Source organism: Lonchura striata, chromosome 5, assembly GCF_050655825.1.
Source record: "Lonchura striata isolate lonStrDom1 chromosome 5, ASM5065582v1, whole genome shotgun sequence".
Lineage (NCBI taxonomy): Eukaryota > Metazoa > Chordata > Aves > Passeriformes > Estrildidae > Lonchura > Lonchura striata.
The window spans coordinates 12,557,457-12,564,630 of NC_140707.1; the positions used below are offsets into that span (position 1 = coordinate 12,557,457).

The 7,174-nt window shown below is 42.6% G+C and overlaps 1 long non-coding RNA gene across 1 annotated transcript; it reads right to left on the minus strand.

The window, feature by feature from the left end:
- Positions 1-1,544: 1,544 nt before the first annotated feature.
- LOC146767239 (uncharacterized) lies at positions 1,545-6,889 on the minus strand. The gene is made up of 2 exons (XR_014955343.1): positions 6,758-6,889; positions 1,545-6,642 (listed from the first exon to the last, which is right to left on the minus strand). It is a non-coding gene; the product is annotated as an uncharacterized LOC146767239 (long non-coding RNA).
- Positions 6,890-7,174: the final 285 nt, after the last annotated feature.

The following is a 7,174-nucleotide window of genomic DNA, read 5'->3' on the forward strand; positions in this document are numbered from 1 at the left end:
TAGCTTTTGCTACACTATGCCTTAAAAACCAATCATCTGAAATTACCCCTCATGAATCTTATTACAATGCATCTTTCATAGTTCTATTTCTCTAAAGTATCTAGTCTTATTTACAAACTCATCCTTTAAAACTTGTTTCCAGTTCCATTTCTCTCTCAACAGGGACGTGCAGTGAAGGACGGTGCAGCAGGGAAGGGGAGTCTTTACAAAATGGGGTGGAGCAGAGATGGGGGTGGTTTGGTTTTGTCTGGGCCGGTTATTCCTTGCGCAACGTTTTAAATCTGTTGTAGGATTTACTCTCCAGTATCTTTCTAACAAAAGCTGACAGAAATTTAGGTCCAGGGTTAGAAGTTGGGTCCATTCGCTGCAAAACCTTGCCCAGGCTGGAGGACCGGGGTGATGGCCGCTCTCAGCAAAGGTTACCTATGAATACCGTGTCAGATTTCCCTCGGTGCTGGGCAGGACAGGTGAGGGCTTGGATCAGGAATTCTGCAAACAAGGCCTGTGTGATGTTGGTTTCTTGTGTTTTTCAGGGCGCCAGGGCTGGCACAAGGACTCGTGCAGGTGCCGCTCTGGCACGGGAGCCGTTGCCCTGTGGAGCCATTTTAAAGGTGTGATTATGGAACATTTTGGAGGCCGTTTCTGGAATTCCATTTGTAGCTGGATCTCGCTCTGAGTGCAGCGGTCCAGGTGAGGGTTCTGACCTCTCCAGACTTGTGCTCACCTTGGTACAGCCTGGGGCTGGAGCAGTTTTCCAGGGAAGTGGAGATGGCTGAGGACCTGCGCTCTGGGAAGCAGGGACCTGCTGGGATTTGCATTTGCGAAGCTGACGTAAAGTTTGTAAAAGCGGCCCAAAATTCTAATTCCTGCGGTTTCTGGGGAGGAGGTGCAGGTCACCCCGAGAGCAAGATCAGAACTCGTTTGTGGCGAGGAGTCTGAGGTCTGTAGGTGCCACACCTGGCAGGAGCTGTGTGCTCAAGGCAGTCCCAGCCCCGGAGGGAGGCTGACGGGCTCTGCTCACGGCTGTCCCCAGCTGTCCCCAGCCCGCTGCTCAGCCCTGGAGCTGCTCTGGATCCGGGCTGTCCGTGCTGGAGCGCCCTGCTCCCCGCAGGGCCCTGCCCTAACCCACGCAGAGAGAGCCCTGCCGGCCAGAGTTTCCTTTTTTCCTTTGCGATCGCTGCGCGCTCAGCAGGGAAGGGCCGGGGCTGCTCTTGGGCCGGGGGCACTCGGGGCTCAGGCAAACCCAGCCCCGGCGCGTGGGGGTTCACAGAGCGAGCAGCTGCCGGGGCTCAGGAGCGCTCACGGCTCTTTGTTCCGAGGCAGCCGGAATTTCTGACCCCGGCCTTTATTTGGCTTTTCCAGCCCAGCGCCTTCGCTCGGCTCCGCTGCACCGAGGGGACTTTTGCTCAACGCCTCCTGTCAGAAGGTGCAAACTCTCCGTTCAGCCCACACAGCCCCAGCCCTGCCCTGCCAGCCCTTCCCCATCGTGCCCACGCGGTTTCTCTCTCGCTCAGCCGGGGCAGGCTCTCACTGACAGCCACAGAAACAGAAGGGATTGTCTTTTATTTCATTCTTTTCCTGCTTAATGCCCGCGTCTTGTACTTGCACATCAATCCCAGCTTCTCCCGAGGCTGCAGATCAAATCTTTCAGTGTCCGTGGGAGTTTCTGGTTTTCCCGTTCCCACGTCTCCCCTCTCCCTCTGTATTTAAAAAAAATAAAATTATTAATGGATTTTGTTAAGCATTTGTTGCATATATTAACATAAAGAAGGTGTTATCGTTATTATTATTATTATAATAATATAATTTAAATGTATAATTTTGTTATAAGATTTTAAAATTATGGTGTTAAATTTTATTTATTGTTATATTAGTTATTCTTATTTTTGATATTTCTTAAAGTTGTACACTTTTATAAGTAGATTTTATGTGATTAGATACATTTATAAATTTTATTAAAATTTTATATTTATGTTTGTGTGTTAATAAAAGAAAATTTATTGTTTTTTTTTTTGTAAAACTGCGTATTTAATATTTTATATTTGTTAGAAAGGTATTTAGTGTAAGGGATGTAGAATTAGATCGTTTATTTAGATAATATTTCAATTGATTTAATTATTTTAGTGTTGTTGAAGTAATAGGTGGTATAAAATGTGATCCTACCATTTTTAAGTTTCAAGGCTTAAAATTACTTTTATATTTTGATTACTATTGATGGATAAATGACTTTTTTGTTTTAAATTGGTAACTATTTTTCTATTAAGAGCTAATAATGTAAGGGCTTTTTAATTATATGGATTACTTGTAATGTTTTTTATTGGTATATTAAGTAAGTAGGTAAAGAATGGATTTTTTTGAGAAGCGCTAGATAAATACAAAGTATTTAAACTTGAAACTTTAGTTAAAGTTACTTAAATGTTTGTTTTAGGTTGGTTAATTGGTAAAGTGATATAATTAAAAGTAAATAAAGTAAATAGAGTAGAAGTATAATATTTGATAGAATTTTATACTTTGTAAGTTATTAAATAAGATGTTTATAATATTGATTTTTATATTTATAAAGAAACCTAAAGTTTCTATATTTTGGTGGGTGCAGTACAAGACGTCAGGTGTATGTTGCAATTCTTGCGTAATCTACATTTGTATTTACATAGTGTAGTGTATCTTTGTATTTACATTGGTGTTTTATTTGTGGAGTGGCGAGTGTGTTTTTTGTGTGATCTGGTTTTATGTTCCTTATTGAAATTTACTTGGGTTTTTGTACTTGTTGAGATATAAGTAAACTTTATGTTTTGACATGAGAAATAAGTCTTGTTAAGTTTTGTTTTATAAAATTGTATAGAGACTGGCAAGATAATGGTATAGGTTGTTATAATTTTTCAGTTATAAGCATGAAGAAATATAAGAATAAAATAATGTACGTAGTAAAGAAGAAATTGACAATAATTAGGAATTACTTAGATAACATCTATAATTAGTAACATAGGTGAAATTATATCATTACTAAGTATTAAAAGATGGTACGTTATTTTAGAGTTTTTAACAGTTGATAAATGTTAAATTAGTAGCAAGTTAAATAATTATGTGTGGATAATGATTTTTTAAGTTTAAAATAAAAATAAGTTTATTTGTTATATCGATAAAGTTAAATTGTTAAGTTAAAATTATTTGAATTTTATTTTTGACGTAGAAAATATTTGGGTTTCTTGTTAATTATTTTATTTAGGTAGAGTTAGGGTTAGGTTCTAGTTTAAATTTTAATTGGTGAATGTTACTTAATGTATTTTTATATAATGTTTCTAAAAATAGTAGTTAAGAGTAAAAATGTTAGGATTAAAGATGAATTACATTATTTAATAATTGGATTTTTTAGAAGTGTTTTTAGAATAGATTTGAGTATAGTAAACTTTTTTTTAAAGATTTCAAAGTGGTTATGGACAGGATTGTGAGTTTGGATTTGGATATTGAGAGTGTGAAGGTGGAGAAAATGTATGAGAGAGCGATTACTTAGTGTGAAACTTAGAAATAGAAATTCATGTTGTAGTTGGGTTTTATATTAAAGTGATTTTGTAATAATAACTGAGGAAAGTGATAAGATTAACAGTTTGGAGGAGGTTTTTAATGAAATATATTTTTTTTTAGTCTTGAAAAATATTTAAAACTGTGAGATAACATTAGGTTAAATTATAGAGTTAGTGTAGAGATTAGTTAGAGGGTTAACTTGTTTCAAGAGCTGTATAAGTAGAGAATAAAAAAGTAGGAATTAGAAATTTTATGTGTTTTTTAGATCATTATATAAAGAGATAATAAAGTATATGAAAGTTGGTTGTAAATATTATAATAATATTTAATAAATATTGTTTATTATAAAAATTATTATATAATTAGTATATTAGTAGTAAGTGTTTGAAGAAGTTAGGATAACTTTAAAAATATATATTAAGGAAATAGAGTAAAATTCTTAAATAGCATGATATGAATAGTAATTGCTATTTTTTGGTGTTACTTATAAAAGATAAAAAGAGTAGAGATTGTAATGAAGAACAGAATTTTTGATGAAATTGATGACATAATACACTATATTTTTTTAACTTCTGAATAGGTATTTGTTAGTGTTTTCTTTTAGTTGTTGTAATTTGAGTAGTTTCATTTTTTTAAAAGAAAATTAACCGTATAGTTTAGAGAAGTGATTTTTAATAAAATTTAGGATAAGTTATATTACATAACATTTAAATTTAGACTGAATGAATTTTGATAGTAAGGAATAATGAACTTAATTTTAATAGATAAAAAGAAACTTAATGTATTTATTTAAATGTATTGACATTTAAGTTTGTTTGATTTTATTAACACTTAACATATTGAATGTTATTATTTATAAGTATTGAAGGTTTTGTAAGTCTTTTGGTTTTGGGGAAATTTTAGCTTGTTGAGTTGAGATTATTACTTATATCTTTACAGGGTGGTTTTATTTATTGGGAGATATGTTTCTTAGTCATAGATTTTTATTTATGTTACATTTCAAATGGTACTAATTTGTGTAGTGGGTTTTGTTAAATGTAGGATATCGATTGGATTGTTTTATATTTTTTGTGGGCTTGGACAAATGGTTTTTGTTTTTTAAGAGTTTTTGATTTAGAATTTGAAGAGTATTTGGCATTTGGAAGAAATAAAATCGGGGTTTTTTTGGATACAGTCGAGCTGTATTTTTAATGTTAGCAAGGACTAGTTTTGGTACGTTATTTTGATTTTTTTGTTTGCTTACGGGGAGGGTCTCCTGTTAGATGTGGAAGCCTGAGACTGGCACAAGGACTTGTTGTCTAATGCTTGATGAGTCTGTTTTATGGGGAGGAGGTGTTATTTTAAGTTTTATAAAATACACTGAGAATTAGTTAAAATCATGGAAGAAACATTATGGTAATTAAAGGGCGCTACGTTTAAAGAGCTATAAATCTTTTTAAATAGCTGCTTGACGTAAGGCGAGCTTAATCTCCTTTTTCTGCCCCAGAAAGCATCGGGCACGTCCGCATCAATGGCACCACCTCTGCCCACTGCTCCTGCTCCACCCGACCAAAAGCAAGAGCAAAAGTTGGTCGGGCTTTAAGAACTTGCAATAACTTTGAAGCAAAAGAAATCACGTTTGTCTCCCGCGCTTTTTCCTTTCGGGTGCCGCACTCACCTCTGCGGACACGCGCCGAGCTCTCGCTGCAGGAACCCGTCAGGCCTCGGTGGCTGTGAGTTCACGCTCCTCTCCCCGGGGAATTGAAAGAATTGCTGAGGAATCGCAGAAATGTTTTCTGGAGCCTTTCCCCTTCGGTGCCCCTGTGCTGTGTGGGACGAGGGCAGAGGAGCCTCGGGCTGGAAAGGGGCAGGAGAAAGGCAAAGGGACCCCCCGGTGTCCCCAGGGCACCGTGGGGAACACAACGGACACCGCGCGGGCACGGGGAGGTGAGGAGTGACAGTCTGGGCCAAAATCCCAGCTCACCCCAGGGAAATAAGTGAGGGACATTTTGGAGGGTAAAGCTGAGGTCACGAGTTCACCCAGCCCGGCCACGTTGTGTTTGCGCAAAGCGGCACCAGAGGTGAAGGTCAATCCTGAGCCAACCCTGCTCAACCTCTAAGTCCCAGAATAAATTCTACAAGCTGTCCACTGAGGGACTAAAAATACACAAAAGTTCCGAGAGCAAACCAGAAGGTTCCTGGCAATCCCGTTGCAGTGATGTCACAGCCTTTTTGACAGAGCTGTAAGATTTTTATTTCAATGCTGCGTTTCTCTGCTGGGATCATTCACTCCGTGGGCTGTGGGGATTTTTAGGGTTTGAACTCCCTCACGGTGGCCCTGACACTGCTCAAGAGCTGGAGGAAGAGCAGAGCCAGCGCTCCTGGCAGGGGCAGGGAGTTTTCCCCCACAGCAGATCCAGCAGCTGCCCTCCAGCCCGGCCAGGAGGGATCTGCTTTGGCTCCTGGCTGCTCCAGGTGACATTCCAACAGCCTCATCTCCCATCCAGCCCGGCCAGGAGGGATCTGCTTTGGCTCCTGGCTGCTCCAGGTGACATTCCAGCAGCCTCATCTCCCATCCAGCCCGGCCAGGAGGGATCTGCTTTGGCTCCTGGCTGCTCCAATGACATTCCAGCAGCCTCATCTCCCATCCAGCCCGGCCAGGAGGGATCTGCTTTGGGCTCCTGCAGGGACAGAACATGTTCAGCTGCTCCAGGTGACATTCCAGCAGCCTCATCTCCCATCCCTGCTCCTGCCCCTCCTGCTCTCAGCTCCCTCCCCACCCGGAGCTTAGGCTCCAGTTGATGTTTTAAAGCAGGACAAGGCGGTGGCTGGATGCGCTCCCGGCCTGTGCTGAGGCAGAACATCTCTCCTGCAGAAGCTCAGCTCCTTTCAGAGCCTCGGCATGTCCTTTTTCCTCAGGAAAGGGATGCACATCCCTGCCTGCAGCACACCTCCAGTGGGACCCACCTGTGAGGGTTTTCCATCCCTTCTGCACCTCCAGCTGGCTCCCTGGAAATCTCCCAACATCATCGCACTCGAACCTCTGATTTCAAGGCATCTCCGAGGCTCTTGCTTGGTATTTAGTACCCATGAAGGAAGATTGCCTTGGCTGAAATGCTGCTGGTGAATGATGGCCTCAGGCTGGAAAAGAGGGAGGAGATTTGGGGTGGCTGGAACATACCTGGCAGCTGTGTGGGAGCTCGGGGAGGTCGGCAACAGGGATTGCTGTCAGAGCCCCTCTGCAAACGGCCCGTGCCTCCATTCCCAGGTAATGCCAGCCGTTCCCTGGGGTCCCTGTGGGCTGTCGGTGGCGTCTGTCCGGGCTGAAGCATCTCTGCGTGCCTGTGGGGAGCAGCTCCTGGCCGAGGAGCCGCGGGCAGCCTTTCAGCCGTGTCCGTGCCAGCGCTGTCCCGGTGCGCCGGTGCCCGTGCCGGGACGTGCGTTCGGCACGCTGCGAGCCACGGGCAGGGCACGGCAGCTCCCGCCCTGCAGAGCCAAGGACAGGAGGTGCTCTCTGCCCTTCGGGGGCTCCGGCGCCTCCAGCCCCGCACCGGGCACAGCCGGAGCGGGAGCAGCGGCCCCGGCGGAGCGGCTGCTCCCGGCCGCGGCGCCGCAGCCCCGCTCGTCCGGCGGGGCTCCCCCGGGGATGCGGACACGGGTCGGGGGAGGCGGG